This window comes from Ambystoma mexicanum, chromosome 1p, assembly GCF_040938575.1.
Source record: "Ambystoma mexicanum isolate Mex_15411 chromosome 1p, UKY_AmexF1_1, whole genome shotgun sequence".
In the NCBI taxonomy this organism is placed as follows: domain Eukaryota; kingdom Metazoa; phylum Chordata; class Amphibia; order Caudata; family Ambystomatidae; genus Ambystoma; species Ambystoma mexicanum.
Window position 1 is genome coordinate 244,033,103 of NC_090921.1, and position 21,022 is coordinate 244,054,124.

Here is a 21,022-nt window from a genome sequence, read left to right on the forward strand (position 1 = left end):
CCCGAATGGACAGAGTTATTGTAGGCATACTCGGCTATCCAAAGGATATCTTTCCAAGTTTTTGCAGTTTGTTGCAGCATGCAGCGTAAATACTGTTCCAGAGTTTGATTGGTCCTCTCGGTTTGTCCGTCGGTCTGAGGGTGGTGATTGGTCGATAGTCTCGCATCAATTTGAGCCGACCGACAGCAACTTCGCCAAAAATGAGAAATAAATTGACTACCTCGATCCGAAATTAGAACCGAAGGAAAACCGTGCAGTCGGACGATGTTTTCGAGAAATTCTCGGGCCAGAGTTGCTGCTGTTGGCAAGCCTTTGAGCGGAATGAAATGCGCCATCTTGGAGAATAAGTCCACGATTACTAGAATCGTATTGTATCCGGAGCATGGAGGTAGATCGGTGATGAAGTCCATAGAAAGCGTATGCCAAGGGCGAGGTGGGATGTCAATAGGGCGTAAGAGGCCTGCTGGTCTTTCCTTTTGACTCTTGTTTTGGGCGCATACTCCACAGGACATTATAAAGTCTCTGATATCTTTTTTCCAAGACGGCCACCAGAAGTAGCGCTTGATCTTTTCTGAGGTCTTGGCTATACCGGGATGACCTTCCATTAAAGAGTCGTGATAACAAGAGATTACTTTTTTCTGTAAATCTGTGCTGGGTAGGTATAATCGTTCTTGGAAATACAATAAGTTGTCCTTTACTGCAAAGTCCTTTCCCTGCAGATGCCAATTCTGTATATCTGCTGGAGTTACAAGTTGCCTGGCTTTATCCTTAACTTCCTCTATGGATTCTGTGACGATTACACCCAGAATTCTTTGTTCGGGAATGATTGGTACAGGTTTAGGGTTGATCAAGTGTTCTTCCACTCCCATCCGAGAAAGGGCATCGGCTTTACCGTTCTTTGTACCAGGTCGATAGGTAATTATGAAGTCAAACTCGGCAAAGAATAATGCCCAACGGAGTTGTCTAGAGGATTGGGCTTTTGCGGTTTTCAAATATTGCAGGTTTCGGTGATCCGTAATCACAGTAACGGTGTGTCGGGCCCCCAGCAGATAATGCCGCCAAGCCTTAAAGCAGACTTGATAGCCAGAAGTTCCTTGTCAGTAATCGTGTAATTGACTTCAGGAGGCGAGAATTTGCGGGACCAAAATGCCACGGGATGCAACTGATTGGTTACCGGGTCCTTTTGTGATAGAACTGCCCCCATGGCAAGGCTTGAAGCATCAGTTTCCACGATGTAGGGGAGTTCGGGGCGAGGGTGTTTTAAGATTGGTGCAGAGATAAATTTACTCTTCAAATCCTGGAAAGCTTGTTCCGCCTCGGTAGACCATTCAAAAGGTTTGTTTTTCTTTAACAAGGCAGTGATGGGCTGGACTATTCGAGAGAACTCGGGGATAAACCTGCGGTAAAAGTTAGCGAAGCCTAACATGCTTTGCACACCTTTTACGGAGGATGGTGATGGCCATTTGAGAACTGCATCGACCTTCTTTGAATCCATACGCACTCCGCCAGGTGATAATATGAATCCCAAGAATTCAACTTCAGTCACGTTGAAAACACATTTTTCCAACTTAGCGAAAAGTTTGTGTTGACGCAATCTTTCGAGGACCATTTTCACGTGTTTCCGATGTTCAGATTCCGATGAAGAATAAACGAGGATGTCGTCAATGTAAACAACAACACATACATCTATGAGCTCTCTGAGGACATCGTTCATAAAATATTGAAAGGCGGCCGGGGCATTGCAAAGTCCGAAGGGCATGACCTGATATTCAAATAGCCCATACTTGGTGCAGAAGGCCGTCTTCCATTCATCGCCCTCTTTTACTCGTACCAAGTGGTAAGCTCCTCTAAGATCTAGCTTTGTATATATGCATGCTTTTCTGACTTGGTCCAGGAGTTCAGGGATCAAAGGTAACGGATATCTATTCTTAACGGTGATCTGGTTCAGGGAGCGATAATCGATACAAGTTCTAAGGTCTCCTTCCTTTTTTGGAACGAAGAACAAAGCTGAAGAAGCAGGGGACTTGGAAGGACGAATAAACCCATTTGCCAGGTATTGATCCAGGTATTGTCGAAGGTGAAGGTTCTCAGGCTCGGTGAGGGCATAAATTCTACTACAAGGAGGAGTAGATCCAGGTATCAGGTCTATCTGGCAGTCATAAGACCTATGAGGAGGTAGAGTGTTAGCCTGATCCTTCCGGAAAACATCTTGGTATTCTAGGTATTCGGGAGGTAACTGGGGAGTCTCTGAAGAAATTGCGGCCAGTGCAACACCAGGTGGAGGGTGACAAGTAGAGACACATTCTGGAAACTGGACCGTTCTTGCTCGCCAATCGATCAGAGGATTGTGTTTCACTAACCAAGGTATTCCTAGAATAATCTGAAACTGAGGGGCCTTGATCACATCGAACACGATCTTCTCATGGTGTCCATCTTGACTTACTAGCGTCACTTCTTGAGTGGTATGCGTTACTGGCCCGGAGGCTATCTATGTACCATCAACCGTAGTAATGACGTCCTTTACAGCCTTGGGACAAAGAGTTAGAATAATCCTCAAAACCATTTCATGATCCACATAATTGCCGATGGCACAGCTGTCGACGTAAGCTTCAATTGCATGTAATCGATCCGGATTATCAGGGCTAATGAGGACCATAGGTATCACGAAATGCGAGGTCACGGAACTGGTTTTTACGCTCGGCAAGAGGACCTCTATTCTTGTCGGGCGAGGTCGTTTCCCTGCTCAGAGTTTGTAACTTTGGTAACTGCAGCTCCTACTGCCTTCTTGGCAGGTTTCACCGGACAGTCTCGAAGAAAGTGCCCTGAGTTTCCGCAATATAGGCATAATTGCAACTGTTTCCTCCTTTCCCGCTCCCGTTGTGTTAGAGGACCTTTCAGACCCCCTATTTGCATGGGTTCCCCGGAGTCTACTCCTTTGGAAGGAGTTGGCGGTTTGGAAAATACTCGAGCATCAAACTTGGAACGATCGGCCTTCCTGTTCTGCAGCCTGTGATCTATTTGAACGACCAAGTCTATGTAATCCCAACAGTCTTGTGGGGGATTCACTACTTGGGCTAAAACGTCTTTGAGCTCTCCACGTAGACCTCTATAAAACAGCGTAATCCTTTTGTCCTCAGGCCATTGAGTTTCCACTATTAGTCTATTGAAAGATGCAATATAAGCCAAAAGGTCTTGATTACCCTGTCGCAACGAAAGAAGCTCATTGTCCAAGGCCTGCCCCTGTGAATGTCTTGCGAACAGTTTTTCCATACTAAGCCGAAAGGCTTGAAAATCATGGAGAACCGGATCATCTTGATGAACTAGAGGGATCGACCAGTCTGCCGCATTGCCACTAAGGTACGAAAGTACAAAAGCTACTTTAGCTTGATCAGTTGGAAAGGCTGCTGGCCGGCATAAGAAGTGCAACCGGCACTGATTGATAAATACTGCAAACCTCTTTGGGTCACCAGAAAATCGCTCGGGCGGAGCCAGAGGTACATTCCCAGGTAGGTTGATCTGCACTGGATTCATAGAGGATGTTGAAGGAAGATTTGCCCCTGATGCGGGTAACGGGGTCTGTCCGGCTTGTGACTGTAGCACTTGTCTAGCAAAATTGTCTGTTCTCTCCTTGGAAATAATTAGTTCCCTTCTTAGAGCATTCGTTTCCTGACGAGTTGCATGCACTTCTGCCCTTAGTTCCCCAAGTAACCGGGCTAGGGGGTCAGTATCCGAGGTTTCCATAGCGCCTGGGCGAGAGTTTTGCGGTAGGCTTTGCGTTCTGTAACGCTCACCTGATTCTCGCAGAGGCGCCGGTCTTGACTGGGCGACTACCGTATCTTCAAAGGTGATGTGTAGCACCCGGTTGGCTCTTTGGGCTGGACCTCTGTGCCCTGTATGCCTGACGTGTAGAGTAGGATGTCTGCAGATAGAAAATATGGGGTTAATGAACTGGGGTTATTGGGGTGCCCCTATCTCTTTCCTCTTCTCCTCTCCTGTAGACCCCCAAAGGTTAACGCTCTCACCTTAGGTAAGTGAATGCCGAGCTCTCCATCTGCCTCGGGGCAGGGTGCTGTAGCCAGTTTCTTCACTGGATAGGTAGCGCAGGCCTCTTGACTTCAGAGGACTGCTGTCCGTCGTTTACTGCACGAACGGTAAGTTTTGAGTCATTCAAATGTCTTTTTAAAGTCTTTAGTAATGATGTCTCTTGTTTTGCAGGGTTCCGGCGATGGCGGATGACGGGCTGAAGTGAGTTGAAGATGGAGCCTGTGTGATGAATAGAAGCGCCTGGAAGCACGTGAGTAAGCGCTTGATGCCTGCTTCACGATGCGCTCTAACTGTCTTTTTATTTTGCAGGTACAAGTTCGGAGCGGCTGCAGGGTGCCGGAATACCCACTGGATTAGATGTGGAAAGGAGTAATGGCACGTGAGTATTAAAGTTCCCCAATGTCTTTAAACGCACCTTGTTTTGTCTTTCAGATGCGGATGCAGCGCCGAAGGCCTCCGGAGCGTGCAAAGAGTTGGTAAGCTTTTGTCTTTCAGATGCCGGAATGCAGTATGAAGACCTCCGGAGCGCACGAAGAGTAGGTAAGCCTTTGCCTTTCAGATGCCGGAATGCAGTGTGAAGACCTCCGGAGCGCACGAAGAGTAGGTAAGCCTTTGCCTTTCAGATGCCGGAATGCTAACCTGTTCTTTCTTGTCTTTATAGGTGTTGCTGAAGACTGGATTCAGGATGGTAAGCCTTTTTCCTTAGGCCCAGGACTGGATGCAGAAGACACGATGAGCGTCCTGCTGCAGAGGGTGCAGAATAACGCAAAGCAAGATTCATCCACCGGGTGTGGTTTAAATAGCCTCCTGTAGTGCTTAGGTGTCTCCTTCCACAGCCACACCAAAGTAAGAAAAGAGTTCCTGGTAAGAAAAGAGTTCCTGCCTTCCAGAAGAGTTCCAGTGTTCTAAATCTAGGGAGTGGCTCCAGCCCCACCCAACAGGAAAAGTAGTTCCAAACAGAAGAGGATCAGAGGCTCAACTGGCAGGCAAGTAAGCAGCATGGTCTGCTGCAGGTAAGTCCACCCAAGCATTATGAGCCCGGCGCTTCCAGCGCTGGGACTGGGCATATTTATGAGCCTGGTGCCACTGGCGCCAGGACTGGGTCCAAAAGGTCCCAATTGGGATTGGTTGGCACTCGGAACCTGGGTTATGGATCTGCTTCCAAGGGAGTTGGGAAAACCCTGACCTTTTGGAAGCAGAGATCATGACATATCCTGCCTAGTTGCAGTTCTTTTTTGATTTTTGTTTCCACTATCTGGGGGTTGTCCCTGGCTGACTTTAGGTTCATCGGGATGGTCTGTGACCCTGTGCCCTTAAATGGGATGGAAAAACCCTTGGTGAAACCCTGCCATATTGCCATGCTGGTTTCCTTGTCTGGGTAGTTGTTAAGGGCTTCTCTAAAATTGCTCGGATTGATGGGCGTTCGTCCTGGTTCTAAAATTGGGGTATCATTCTTTCTTGGCTGGTAGTCTGGTGCAGTTGGATGCTGCATGGGATGTTGGATTTGGCAGCTTGATGTGTGTTTTGTCTGTGTGCATTATTTTTAGCCGACCAAGGCTGGTTCTTCCGAAAGGGTTGCTCCCCTTTCCTGGATTTATCATTATTGTTGGACTTGCTTCCCTGAGTGTTTTTGTTATTTTTGCTGGAAGAATGCGTGATATCTTCCTCCAGTGGGGGCTCGGCGTTGAGGGTCTATAAGTCGTTCTGGACCTCATCCCACTCAATGGCAGGAGTTTCTGACATGCTCCTCCTGAATCTGATATCATATGCTAGCCATGTCTTTCCCCTCTGGGTTACTTTTACTTCCCTTATTTTATCAACGTATGGCCAGATTTCCCTACAATCCATGGGGAATTCTTCTTCGTATATTGTAGCTAAGATGGCAAAAGCTTGTAACCAGTTGTCCCAGTTTTGCTCCACCTGGGCATTTCTGGCAATAGCGTTTTCTTCTATCTTTTTGGGATCCCTGAAAACATCTTTCCCTTAGCGCTGAGCTTCTATTAAAGAAAAGATTTCTATGAATTCCTTAGCCCATATGGCTTCTTTGATTGTGGTATCAATGTTCCATGCCAGGCATCTTTTGTATCTATTTAATATCTCTGTTTGGAAAGGTTACAATGTCTGTTGTACTGCTGCCGGGTGTCCCTGTTACGCCTGTGTTGTCTGCGATTGGGGTTGCCCATGCTTTTAAAGCACCTGCTGGGTCTGTTGATGGAGCTGTTGGGGCTGTTGCATTTATTGCTGTGGGTGCTACTGGCATCTGCTGTACCTGTTGTGGCGGGGTTGCTGTAGGTGGCATTACCGGGGTGTTGACTATCGTTATTGCAAGTTCTAGTGCCATGGTGGGGTTTGGGGCCCCCGGTTCCCTTGTGGGCGGTGTCTGTTTCCACCTTACTTCTAGCATTAATTGCTGCAATTCCGCTACATTCTCGCATAGTTTTGACAATTTTTTGTTACCTTTTTTGGCACCTTCTGATAGTTTTCTCTTTTTTGCTGGTGCAATGCCCTCCTCTTGGCTGGGTGGCCTGGCATTTCCTTCCCTGGGTAGGCCGTACATGTTTTCTCTAACCCATGCCCATCCGTAGTGCTCTGCTGCTTCAATGGCTGCTAACAACTGTGGTGATTTGGGCTTTTGTACCGGTGTTGCGGGTTCCTGTGCTTTCCGTTTGGGCCCCATGCTCCTTTTTGGCCTGTTCTGGGGAAAGGAAAAAACGTTTTACCAAGGTTTAGGGCTGTTGTTATCGGCGCGCTCTTTTGAGCTTGTTCTATTTGTTGCCCGTGTTGGGTAACTGGTGGCTGATGCCCCCGTGTTGCTAGCATAAGTTTTCTGCTAGCTCTTTTTGCTAAAGGAAATGTATCTCCATTTGTTAAATCTATGGAGGGTTCAAGAAAAATGTCTCCTATTGCCCACCGTGTGTGGTGCTTATTTTAAATAAATGGGCAGCCCCCAGAATTGTTTCCTGTGTCACTGATATTTAAAATAAATGGTTTTGCTATGGGGGCGCCCGTGTAAAATTATAGAAAAATATTTTTTTAGTCTGCAGTATTTGGGCCCCGCCGGGATTGAATTTGCGTGAACAGGCTCTGCGTGGATGTCAAAGTGAGCTCTCAGCTCGCCGTGCTACTTGGCTGGCTGTGAATCAGTCTGTATTTATCACTGGGTTGTGTTATCCTGACAGCCTGCCTTGCGGCGCGGAGGCTTAGACAAAAGGAAACAAAACAAAATTGTATCTCTTCCCGGACACGAGTGTCTACTTTTCTTCCCTCGTAGTCCCCAGCACGGCGGCTTACCTGAAAGCTGTTGAAACTGACGCCGTCCACGCTGGGCCGCTCGGGTGCCTCTCTTTCCTTCGTTCGAATGGATTTGAATGTTTTGTTTTCAAAATGCTCGCCGCTAGCTTGTCCGTTATGCAGAGATGTTGAAACTGACGCCATCCGCGCTGGCTGCTCGGATGCCTCTTCTTCCTTCGTTAAGGCTGCAATGCAATGTTTTGAACAGTAACAATGTTCAGGAAGGAAAAAGACGCTGCGGAGTACAGCAAACTTTCTTAAGATTTGCTAAAGAAGCAAAAAGGATTTGGAAGACACTGAGTAAACAGTGAACCTCCTGTTTGCTTGGGTCCCTGTTCAGGGCCCACAAACAGATTGTGTTTACTCAGGGCATGCTGCTCTTATTTATAGTACCCATGGAGGCCCTGGGTCTTTGTTATGTATGTAGTGGGGGCTGCTGTTGTCACAGCCCCCGGCCGGATAGCCGACTGTCTGGCCCCCTGGTGGGGGCAGGTCTTTGAACCTGGGCCCTACCTGCTGGTTGGTTTCCTTATGGTGCTTAGCACCTTGCTGTTTGGAGGAAAGGTGAGGTGACTGTTCGCACCTCACCCTTCCATGTCTTTGTGCTGCAGAGACTGCGTGTCTCTGTAGCTGGGGGAAGGAGAGGTTCTGTAAAGATGACCACACAGGCATCCACCTCTACTCCATCCAACAAACCCAGTCTTCGAGCTCCCTCTCCCACCTTACTCTCTGTACCCCTGCTGACTCAGACACGCTCAGCAGTGGCCCAGGCACACCAATGGCACTCACTTTCATCCCACCACGTGTCGTTGCCAAACCAATCCGCGCTTGTGAGAGGAATCTCGTTGGCATGCCAAGGTGCATCCCATCTAAAGATTTATGGCCCGATTCATGGAATTCTTTGCACGGTTCAAAGTGATTTTGCACCGCTAAACAGTGGCTTTGCACTACTGACACAAACCCTGATTCATGGAAGTGTGCAAAGGGTATTTGTGTTGTGCATTCAGTGCAAAGTCGCTATCTACTGCAAAAATGACTTTGCACTGACTTAACACGAAAAAATACACTTTGCACAGTTCCATGAATCAGGGTTCGTGCCAGTAGTGCAAACTCACTTTTCAGCAGTGCAAACTCACTTTGAAATGTGCAAGAAATTCCTTGAATTCGGCCCATAATGGCAGCACAAGCCCCATAGGCCAAACTCCCCTACAACTTCAATGGCACAGACAGCAGGCGCTTCTAACCTGCACTCATCTACAGGTCGGGAATCCCACCTCACCTCTCCCTGTGCTCACTACTAGCCCTGATACAGGCCCCCCCTCTCTGACAGAATCTAGCACCAAGCAGCCGCTTTACTGGCAGAAGTCGTGGGCCATAGGTACATTGTATTGCGTTACGTTAGGTTGGCTGACACCTTTCCTTAATATGCAAACACACGACACTTAGAAAAGAGTCTCATGTTTCTTTGCTGCAAAGAATAGTTAATTGACTCTTGATTGAGATTTCTATTCAAAGATTGAGAATTCTTAATTGACTTAAAGGAATGAGGATTTTCCTTTTTAATTTGTGTTTTGTTACACGTATTTACAGATGAATGTATGGTATAATTTGAAATTTTTGGTTAGTTGTCTTTTTTGTGATCATATGGGCAAAAATATCTACCATTTTAATGAACCTTTTTGATCTGTTTAATATGAGAGAATTATTGCTTGCAAACAAATCTTTTCAATGTAACCCTTGCATTTCCCTTAAGCATAAGGGGTTCCCCCTGATCCATATACAAGTAAATAAGAGCAGCACTGAAGGAAAATCCCAGAAGAGGCATCGGAATAAGTTTCAAACCTGTGATGTTAATCCTGTCTCGCATTATGGCTACCAAAAGAGAGCTTCAGGGCATTTGTCCAGACCATGGCAGGTGATAAGAGTTTGTGAGCAAGCGGAATGTCCTCTAGAACAAGTTAATAAGCATGTAGGTTCACTCAATTGTGTATATACACCAGGGGCAACTCATCCATAATGGTCACAGGGGCGCTGAGCCACCAGAACCCCCTACCCGTCATGGAAGAACAGCACCAACTTAGTAGAAACACTGAGCACACTGAGGCGTGTGGAAACACAGAGAGCTGAGGAAACACTTCTGGGCTGTTTTAAATTGTAAAAAGGAAAGATGGTTACCCCTTGACAGTTTAGTTCCGAATGGACCATGCAAGGCTGGGGTGCTCAGCTTCTGCAGCCTTGCATGGCCCTGTGTGCATGCAGACTGGTCAGCTGCACATCTGATTGTGCAGGGGGGCGCTCCTGCAACTAACATACAGATTTAGTTGTTGAGTCAGAAGCGCGCAAGCTCCAGCAGCATGTACAGGAACCAGGAAGAACACTTTACTTCCTGGTTTCTGTTTATGCTGCGCGGGAGAGAGGGCTTTTGTAGAGGCTGCGGAGCGGGCTTCACGCAGGTAAGATTTGTTTTAATGAATTATGCAATGTGTGTGCATGACTGAGTTTTTGATGTATGGGTTCAAGCATGAATGAGTGATTGAATGCTGTATGTGCATGAGAGAGTGAAAGTTGTGTCAATGAATATGTGTGCACGTGTGTTGTGCTGGGCCGGGTATCTGATTTTGACGGTTGAATGGTGAGGTGGAAAGGGAGGGGTCCGTCAACAACTGACCAGTAGAAATTGAGGCTATTTAAAAAAATATATATATGTGCTATTGCGGGGCTAGAATGGCATCTTGGTCAAGCCAGTCTAGCGTTTTCTTACTGTGGCATGTTGGCATTTTTTACTGAGCATCAGAGCTAAAGCAGCATAAATGTTCTTACATGTCTAGATTGGCCTACATTATGCAGCCAATTTGGACATGTTTTCTGATTGTGGCATGCAGGGGGGTTGCTAGGTCTGGAAAAGACCCGAGGCTAAGCTAATGTCAGAACTGCCGGGACTGGGGGCTAGCTAGCCTTTTGGCTGTAGCTCCTGAGATTCTATCCGGGGCTACAACCAAAAGACCAGGGGCTATAGCCCTCTTAGCCCCCCCCCTAGCAACGCCTCTGGTGGCATGGCATTTTTAGAGGCAAAGCCAACAGAAGTATGTTCTTACGTGGGAAAACTGGCATATATTGGGAGAGCCAGTGTGGACTTTTTTTAATAGTATGAATACTGGCATTCTGCGCAAAGCAAACCTAAGTATTTTCTTCTATAGGAATACTGCATACATTGGTGCAGCCGGCATGGAAATGTATGGGCACACCCACTTTTTTCAGGGGGTAATTGCAACCACTGTTGGGTGTTTTCGAGGCCAGTATTAAAAAAAAAGTTTGATTGCTCAAGTATCCATCTACTAGTATTTCACCCTAGGGTGTAATGTTTACAGTGCAGATGCTTAACCACAAGACCACATAAAAGTGTCATCAAAGCGCACGTCTCCTGGTTGGATTTTGATTTCCTTGGAATATATCGTTATAACTTGTTGGGTTTAAAAGGTGGGCACCTGTTATATTTTACCAGCAAAATTATTGGAAATTCTACTCCCTCAGGTTATTCTTCCAGTGTTGATTACTTGTCCTGTCCTGCAGTGGCTCTGTAGGTTAGCCACGTTACATCAACTTAACCCAACATTTCGGGGGCGGGGGGTTTGGGGAGGCTGAAACCTAATCTGCCCAATGGTTGTTCCGCCAATGGTAGTGTTCTAATGCCTTTCCTGGCCCGGTGTAGTGTTTACACTTTTTGTTGCTGCTAGGGCCCTTTATAAATTAGATAACTATGTGAAACCTGGTGTAAATTTGAGGAAACAAGACCCTTAACCTGTTTCATAGAGTGATAATATTTTGGGGTGTGGAAAGAAAGACAGCAGAAATGGTGCCTAGAAACAGTTGATGACCATGCAAGATTGGTTGGGGAGAGCTTTTGAGCCTGTGGTAGAGCAAATTGTGCAGTCTGCAGGGACCGGTACTGCTGCAGGTCAGTTAGGAGAGTGCTGGCTGCATGTGTCAAATGTTTTGTGTTGTGTGACAGCGACAGTGTCAAGTTATACACCCAGGCAGATCAAATGATGTTTAGAATGCACCATACCAGATATCTAACAAGCATTGGCAATGCCAACAGTTTGGGTTTTTGTGTAGACTTGGGAAAAGGCACAGCAGTCGTGGTATTAACTGGCCATTGGTGGCAGCAGGTGTAAAATGGTACAAGTACCTAGGCATCTAATAGCAGTGTCTGGCAAATGCCTAATACTTATACACAAGCCAAAATGATTTGCTTTGCCAATGCTTATTTTTAACTGTGAAAGACAAGTGTAGGGCTTCTAATTCAAGTGCCTGAAGACAAACCATGTTGACATTTTTATTACACCAGAAGTGGGGTTATAACTTCATTTATATCATTAACTCACCCTCAGACTGCTTTGAAAGAACACTGGCAGGTACTTGAGTGCAATGTTTGATGGTAAGGCTTGATTAAAACAAGCTCACAGAGTTCCCAGGAGGAGGTGTTTTGGGAAGGGAGGGGTAGGAACTGGCTGGGAATGGTCATAGGAATTGGAATGACCATAGGCATTCAAAGGGTGAGCAAATGACCAAACAACACCTACAAGCTGTGTGTCCCTGCTCATATCCCATTTCTCCCTTGTACTCTAATGCAATAGTTTTGGCTTACAGGTGTTGCAAGCAACACATAGTAGACCAAATTAAAAAGGGAAGATGGCATCAGATGTGTCACTAAAGATTTGCATCAAACCCCTTAAACCACCACTCGGAAGATAGCTTAGGCGCAACGTGCTCACCTTGAAAGCAACGGAGCAAGTTCGATCCCCGGTCCATGCTTAGAAACCTCTGGGTATTAAGCGCATTATAAATAACCAATCACAATTACCCATACTTTGTTCTTGCTTGCTGAGCCTATTACCAATGAGCATGTGCCAAATACTGTTGCATGTAAATAACTCGGTACTGATTTGCTGTAAAGGGGGGCATTTGGGTACATACACTTTCCATGGTAAAATGGGCCTTGACACACTGATAGTAACGCTATATATGATGATCCATCCTTATATGAAATCTATATTGTATTACTGTGATATCGTAACCACATTGTTCTTAGTGTACTGAAGGAGAATGCTATATGATGCCACTTCCTGTGATGTCAAGGAGTGAAAGGTTGTGTGTCATCACTTCCTGTGATATCATATAGGGCCTGGAACATGCCATTACACCACTTCCTGTGATGTCACTTGAGGGCAGGGTCAAATGCATATGCCAGTAGGGCTCTCACTATGATAGATCGAAGGTATTCTCAGATTGAGCTGGAAGCCCCAGTGTTCCTTATGGGATGCAGTGATTACATGTGTATGGTGCCGGTGGTCATCGTCGCAAACCAGAACTTTACTGGTTCCCATCATGTCAAGGTTTGCCCTTCACCACCCTGAATGCACTGAGAAGCCGCTGCTTCAACTCCGGGCATATAACCAGTGGACCCATATGCAGACAGGAGAAAAACACAAACCTGGATAGAACCACCTTTCCATTCTACCCCCCTATGTAATACACTAAAACATTGGGTGAGTGTTGGCAATAAAAGGCAGTGGAATTTTATTGCACAAATGATGGTAATAAAAAAACATAATCATAATTACAGTAACCATAATATGCTGTACTTTTTGGGCACCGGGTCCTGAGGTTGCACCCTCTGGCCCGAGCCGGCACACCTGGGCGGGTTCCCGGTCATCCAGTTTCCCCCAAAAGTTGCTAATGACACCCCCTGTTTGCGAGGTTGTCTACTATTTCTATGTGAAAATGTTCCATTCCTGCTACTGATAAATGCGTCCCGTCTTTGTGAAAAAGATCGGGGTTGGCCAGGGTTACGGCGCTATGTCTTATAAAAACAAGTACCCTGGCAGTGCAGATTTTTTCTATCCCTCCATTGAGTTTTTTCCTAGCAGAATCCACGGCTTTAAATGAATTTGCTCACAGCCAGGTTTTCCTGGGTAGCATGGATGAATAAAAAATATCTGTGCCCTTCTCGTTGTGAGCGATGCCTGCTAGGGAGGCACATGTGTGTTCCAATAACTTTCTCCTCCCATGGATACAAGGTAATTTCCCCCCCAGGTGTATGACTAGAAATTCAGGTGGGTCCCTCTACGGCCACCAAATCTGCCAATTTTTCATGGATGTCTGGCCAGAGGAGGCCCCTGCAACCCCACCATGAGGTGATGGTGTTCTTAAAGTTGTCCCCTCTTTTGTTTCCTCAGCCCAGCGCCCTGTTCTGAACACAAGAGTGCCCTATGTTAGGCAGAATCCAGTGCAGTTCCCTTAGGGAGCACTACACCAGATTAGGACTACAGATGGGAGCAATAAATCCCCTTTGGTATCAGTCTGTACCACAAAGATTTAGTTGGTAGCTGTGGCTGAGCAGTCAGACTTATCTCAAGAGGGAGATGAGAAGTATTCAGGGTTTATACATTAGGCCCATTAGACTATGGAACAAGGAAACACTGACCAAAGCTTTGTAGTTAAAAAGTAGATATATATTTATTTTATACACTTCTAATCAAAAACATGTATCACAAGTATCAAGCAAGTTAAGTTAAATCACGGAAAAACATACACACTCCCTATATGAATTGTACACCAAGTGAACCAGAGTGAAAACTGAGCAAAACTGCCCAGTAAAAACTACACACAAGGGATCCTCTAACAATTCCTCACAAGGGAGGGAAAGCACAGTTATTCAGAAATAGATTCTTATACACCCTAGCAACACTTCCCATCAGTTGTGAACCAGTTTAGCAAGACAGTGCATCAATATAAGCAATACTTAGAATGAAAACTGAGCAAAATGGCATTTCACAATGATTATGCAGTGGGAAGAAAGAGTAGTTATAAGAAAGGGGTGCACCACACAGTTCCAATGGAGAATCAATCTCGAGAAGGCAGATCTAACAGATGTGACCAGAGTCAGTCGGCCTGTGCCAGAGTTAGCGGTACAGGGCAAGGGCCTAGGAGCAAAAATCTTCTTGTAGCTGCAGTCAAGTCTTTGGTTAACGATATTTGAAATGGTGGTTGCAAAAGTTGAAAAGACAATGTTAAGAGAGATGGGGCTGCCAACCCAACAGGTAGGTAAAGGATTTAAAACACCTTTAGCACTGCCGCGAAGAAAGGGCGGCTTGGCGGAACAATGTACCTTAAATGAAGAAGTGGCTCCTGCGGTTGCGGTTGTTCCTGGTAGTTCCTGCAGTTCGGGTGATCCAGCAGAGGAAGAGAGGCTCTCGTTGTAGAGGAAGGTTCGAGTTACTGCACTACCCAGGGATGAAAGCAGCCGCGGTGCTGCCTGACGAATAAAAGGTACGCTCCTTTAAATCGCGGTCTGGGTGGACTGGTGCCTAGCTATCCGGCCTCCGAGTACACGGTACGGGAGATTCGACCATGGCAGGTCCGGGAAGGCGATTGGCAAACTGGTTGGCCCCACCAGCTCAAGGGAAGAAGGCTCTTGCAGGTGAAGATCTTTTCTCGTCGTGTGGAGAAAAGTGGTGAGACGCTGCAGCAGGGCTTCACCGGTGGTTCAGTTGTTGCAGATGTCTTTGGCTTCTCTCCTCTTCGGCTTCTTAGTTCCAGTGGCGACGTCTTGCTCTTCCATTCCGCAGGACCCTGCTTTTATGCAAAAAGATCCCCATTCGTACAGCCTAGCTGTCACTCACACAGTGGAAGGGTCATCTTGGTGGGAGACCCTCCAGCCTATCATTATAGAGTATGACATGGGTTGCAGAGACAACCCTGTCCAGGGGTTCCTACTCCCCTTCCCACACAATGGACCCACCCCAGACTCAGTGGCACCGAAAGGAGGGCTTCTCGGTCGAAGCCTGCCAAACTGACGAACAAAGGATCCCCGACCTGGGTTAGAAGTTTAGAGAAAGACACGAGAAAGAAGTTATATTAAAGTTCTGGCAAATAAAACTTACCAGAGCAAAGTTAATATTAAAATGCACCGGCGGTATGTTAGAGGCTGTCAGAAAATGTGGGAGCCTCGAACAATGGGAAAATCCCATAGGGAAATATTCGTGGTCGAATATTTATGGCAGTAACCACTGCCACCAGCCAGAAACTTTTGAGAGAGGGACTTTAGGGTACCCTCTCGAAAATGAACATAGGGGAAAAACTATTAACCCCTTCCAGTACCTCCATAGTAAGATGGGTTGTACTGGTTTAGTTCATAGGATTTGACTAGTAAAGTCAATGGGGACTTTACATGCCCTGGGAGACAGTAGTCAGTCCCACGGTATGGAGTCTATGTTTGGGGGTCGCTACGACACCCCTGTGTCACTGCATGGAGGGCCCTGTGTAACACATGGGAATAAAGATGGTTCCTATGGGGTTGAGAAAGATCCCATAGGCATTAAACACAAAAATAGCCTAGAACACACATAGCAAAAATGCCTAAGAGTGGGAAAAAGAGTCTCACCCTTAGCAGGTAAAAAGAAACAAACCCTTCAAATCCAGCAAAGCTGCTGGGGGACTCTATAGGTAAGGGAAATTAGCCATAAACTGAGAATTCTCCCTAACACTCTATTATCCAGGCTGATTTTAGTGGTACATCCTGATCTGTTTGCGGGGAGACAAAAAATCTTATATTAGTTCCGGTCTTATGTATTTCTTGAAACAGTCCGATTTCCACCCTCCTAAGTTTTTAACTTGCTGAGAACCAGCCCCCCCTGCCATGCAGTTGTCGCTGCGCAAATTCTAAATGAGTGGTTTCCAGACTCTTTTGGGTCCCATCATGCTTTGCCAATGGCTTTCACCAGTATACCTTTGAACTGATAATGACTCAGGGCAGAGGAGTCCCTGTTTATCAAGAATCTCCCCCCTACTAGTGGGCACTGTGGGCAATATTTGTTTGTGATGCATACTGGGCAATTGTCTGCATCGTCAATACAATAGATATTTACTTCCCTTTTGGCTCCTGAACATCAAAAGTGCTGTTCTCTGCCCTCACCCTTGTGTCCATCATCCCTAAACCATTGTTGGCTTTGGTGCTTGACGCTATGAGCTCGCTCACTCTGAAGACTCCAAAATATGCTCGCGAAAAGGCTGTCCTGAACAGCAGGGTGTTGTAAGGATGTAAACATATGCCCTCTAATAAGCCTGTTATTATAACTAGCTTTTGGAAGTCTAAAGGGTGTCTTTTGTCTATTTGTGTCCCTTCTACTTTTGCCCAGCCTTTCAATGCATATGATATTATAGAACTCCGTGTGGGGTCTGAGTCTCCCTGCAGTTTGAAAAATATGATACTGCTGTCAGGTGTCTCTTTGCTCATTCTTTCTTAAATCCCTGACTGAAAGCCCACCTCAAAAATGCATTAATATCCTTCTACATGGGTTAGCGCAGACACATTTAGTATCGTTTGCAGACACCTACTATATTAAGATGTTGTGTTGTCCACCAAGACTCTCTTGGCCAGCTCTAAAAGGAACCCTGTGTCAGGGTCTATATTTTTTGTGGGCAGAATTTTACTACATTCACCCGTGTTTGAGGTGTTTGTAGAATCAGGTTGTGCATCCCGGCCCCGGCCGTTCGGCGTTGGCGTTGATGCTGATTTTGTTATTTTTCCAAAATATCACAGCAGTCCTTTGGGATCTCTGTCATCTCTGTCATATTTTTCTGGGCACTGGGCACCATTTGGCGAAATTTTGTCCACTGAAAACGAGATGAAGCATCCTCAATGTTATTGTCGGTTCCTGCAATGTGCTTTGCTCTGACCGCGATATTTTCAAACATGGTAATTTTGGTGATGGCTCTTAACACTTTTAGCACTAGTTGACATTTGGTTGTTCTTTTGTTGATAATTCCCACCACCGCCATATTGTCAGACCATGCAGTAAGCTCAGTGTTTGCTAGGCGACTGCCCCAGATGTGTAATGCTAACCAGAGAGGGATAATCTCTAAAAGCGTGATGTTTTTGGTCCAGCCTGCTGGGTGCTGTGATTCTGCCCATTCTCCGGCAACCCAGTCTGACTCTAGGATGGCCTCCCTGCTGTATCAATGAAGAGCACCCTTCTATCGCATTTATTTTGTTTATTTATTTTATTGATTTATTTGCATTTGTATAGCGCGCATCGGCCCTAGGGCATCGTGGCACTTTTTAAGGATACTTGCTTAGACAAAGAGCATAGCTTATAGGGTTACAAGAGCATACAGTAGTTTAGACATACATGTCAGTTACAGATTGTGCAATTAACATGGATGAACCCACAGGTCAGCTAAGGTGTGTCTGAAGTGTCTAAGGTGGCTGGCCTAGTGGATTAGTTGAGTTTTCAGAAACTTGCGGAATGCTGAGCGTGAAGTCTCTTTCCTGAGTGTTGGTGGTAGTGCATTCCAATTTCTTGGTGCTAAGACTGCAAAGCTGGCCCCTCCAGCTTTGGCTCTTTTTAAGGTTGGGATGGCGAGCAGGTTGCAGTGTTGGGTGCGTGTAGGTCTTTCTGAAGTGGCGTGGTGAATGGTTTCTGAGAGCTATGGAGGTGCTGTGTTTGCTAGGCAGGCGTGTGTAATGGAAAGGGCTTTGTATAGGATGCGCTCTCCGACTGGGAGCCAATGGGCGTCTTTCTGGGCTTGGGAGATGTGCTCCCTTTTGGGAATGCTGAGGGCTGCTCTGAGGGCGTTGATTTGAGTGGTTTGGAGTTTCTTTAAGTTCTTGGCTGAGGTGCCTAAGAAGAGGACATTGCAGTAGTCCAATCTAGCCCCTACTGTGGCTCTGGCTATGGACAGGCAGTTTTGAGGTGAGAGATAACGTTTGACAGCATTTATGATTTTGGTGGTAAGAGCTGCCGAAGATGTGATGGCGCTGACTTGTCGTGACATTGATAGGGTGGAGTCTATGTGTACTCCCAGTGTTTTGGCTGTTTTCGATGTGGTGATGCGAGTGTTGTCTATGATGAAGGAGGAGTATTTGCTGTCCAATTTATTGAGTGTTTGTTTGGTACCTACTATGAGTATTTCAGTCTTGTCTCCGTTGAGACAGAAGCCGTTAGCCACCATCCAGGCATGGATGATGGCATAGATCTCACTTAGCTTGGCAGTGTCCTGTTCATAGGAGCCGGTGAGTGGGAGTAGTACTTGCGTATCATCGGCATAATTGGTGTAAGTTATGCCGTGATAATCGAGGTCGTTGAAGAGAGGGAGGGTAGAAATGTTGTAGAGAGTCGGTGACGTGCAGGAACCCTGCGGAACTCCGCAATGGATGGGTGTAGGGGTGGCACATGCTTGGTCTGAGAATACCCTCATTAGCCTTCCCTCAAGGAAGGAGGTGATCCATGAGTTCAATGGCGTGCGCTAAAAAAGTGATGTCCCGTTGAAGTATGTGAGGAAGTCTTCCCATACTTTTAGGTCTTTCTTCACATTTTCACCCAGCCTAATGTGTAGATGGGGCTTGCTGCATGCTTTTGTCCTTAGTTCTAAACTTCTTGCAAATACTTTTCCTTTGTGGTATTACCCTGGCTGCAAAATTCAAACTTCCTGCCAGTGATTGTATCTCCCTGACTGAGCTCTTTTCTTTTTTCCCCATTTACTTGATTTTATCTAGCAGCTCTCCTATTTTTGTGCATGGTATCGTGCAGATCCCTGCTTCGGCATCTATTTCAATCCCTAAGAAAATTATGTTTGTTGTTGGTTTGGTTGTCTTTTCGGCTGCTAGTGGTATGCCCCATTGTGCCGCCATCTTTATCATCTTTGACAGTGCCCTTTGGCAATCACCCGTACCTGGTGGTCCTACCAACATGAAATCATCTAAATAATGTACTACCTGTGCCCCTGATATCTGTTTTTGAAAGGCCCACTGACAAAAATGAACTGAACTGTTCAAAGAGCGCCCATGATACTGCGCAACCCATGGGCAGACATCAATCCGCATAAAACTGATTGTTAAGAGAGAAACCAAGCCATTGTTGTGAGGATGGGTGGATGGGTGGATGGGTAGCAGTCTGAATTCTGACTCTTTGTCCAATTTTGCCATTACAGCCCCCTTGCCACAGTTCCGGACTGCTCTCAGTGCTTCCTGGAAATGAGTGCAGGTCACTGCTGATTCCGTTTCTGGGATTCCATCATTGAGTGACTGACCCCTTGGCTATGATAAATGGTGACTCATCCTCATTTTGCCTGGTTCCTTTTTGGGAACTAACCCTAAAGGCAGGGACGTCATTTCAGCAAAATGCCAGGGGTAGCGGAAGTGACATCACAATGACACGCCCCCAAGAGTGACATCACAGGAAGTGATGTCATTTGACCACGCCCCCGTGTGACATCACACCGAGTGATGTCGTTTGACCACGCCCCCGCGTGACAAGTGGCATCGTAAAGCATTATCACTCAGTACACTAAGAAAAATATGGTTACGATATCACTATATTGTGCCATTTCATACACGAATGGATCATCATATGTAGCAGTGTGTCAAGGTCCATGTTGCCATGGGAAGTGTATGAACAAAAATCCCCACGGTCGTCCCGGTTCTGCTTGTAAAACTGAAGAATTTCAGTGCAAGAACAGTTTGTAGCTGTAAAAAACGTTCGTGCACCATTATGGCATTTGCGGTATAATTTTGGAATTACCCTTATGCTTTACTCAGTAGTTAATTCGGATAACATGATCGATATATCTCAGTTAGTTAAAACAACAGTCAGATTCAAAATCGATAAATTACATGAAATTGTTACATTTTAAACATTAAAGCAAAGTCCAACACAAAATTAAAGCAACGTCCAACATAGATATGTTTAAAATGTAATTCTGCTGAAATATCTATCCAAGGCGTATGCAATATTTCCACACGCAAAAGTAGCATTTCTTGGGCCCAAGACACATTCACGTTTACCGCTGCTAGGGTGGCAAAAATAAACGAGCTTCTCACTTCAGCATTACTTGTAGGAAGGATTAGAACTGGGGCTGTGTGTTTTTTAATAGAACGTGTGTGAGCAGCCGGTATTGCCAAGGTGAAGAAGATTCATGTAATGAGTGTATGAAAGTTTATATGTTTATAAATCAGCTCCATAAAAGTGCAATGTGTTTGAAAGTGTTGCATAGATGGCAGCTTCCCCAATGTCGGTCTGGGAATGCTCATCAAGTGCGTATTTTGATTCGTAGTGTATGGGACATTTAATCAAGGTTGGACAGGGACTGGGCCATCACATTGTCTCGGGCGCCAATGAAAAAGTGACCCACTTGTAAATGGCAATTAATTCCCTGCGGCAGCGGCTGCCGGCTGACTGACTGTTTTGGAACGAACCAGTCTGCCAGTGGGCCAGGAGGGCCTGTTAAAACTTGAGGAATAATACAATTATCATGGATAAAAAGCTTCAGGCTATGGTGGGACTGTCATGGTTAGCCAGTAAATAGGCAGAATGGATGTGGCTGGCCGACTTCGTTCCGGTCCCAAATGCTATATCCCGTAAAGAAACAAACCGGATTCGTGTCAAAGCAATTGCAATGAAAATCTTTTGAACGTGTTATATATACAGTCTTGTTGGTTCAAACTTTACCTTAACATCGAACCATTGAAATGTAAACAAAGAGCCACACCAAAAACAGATGGCACTCAGTTACAAAAACTAAAGGGGGGAAAGCCAGCACAATAAAAAAAAAAAAAGTATGTAAGGTGCATAGGAAGTAATCTTTTCAAATACCCAGTACAATCATGAATGCCCTTATTGAAACA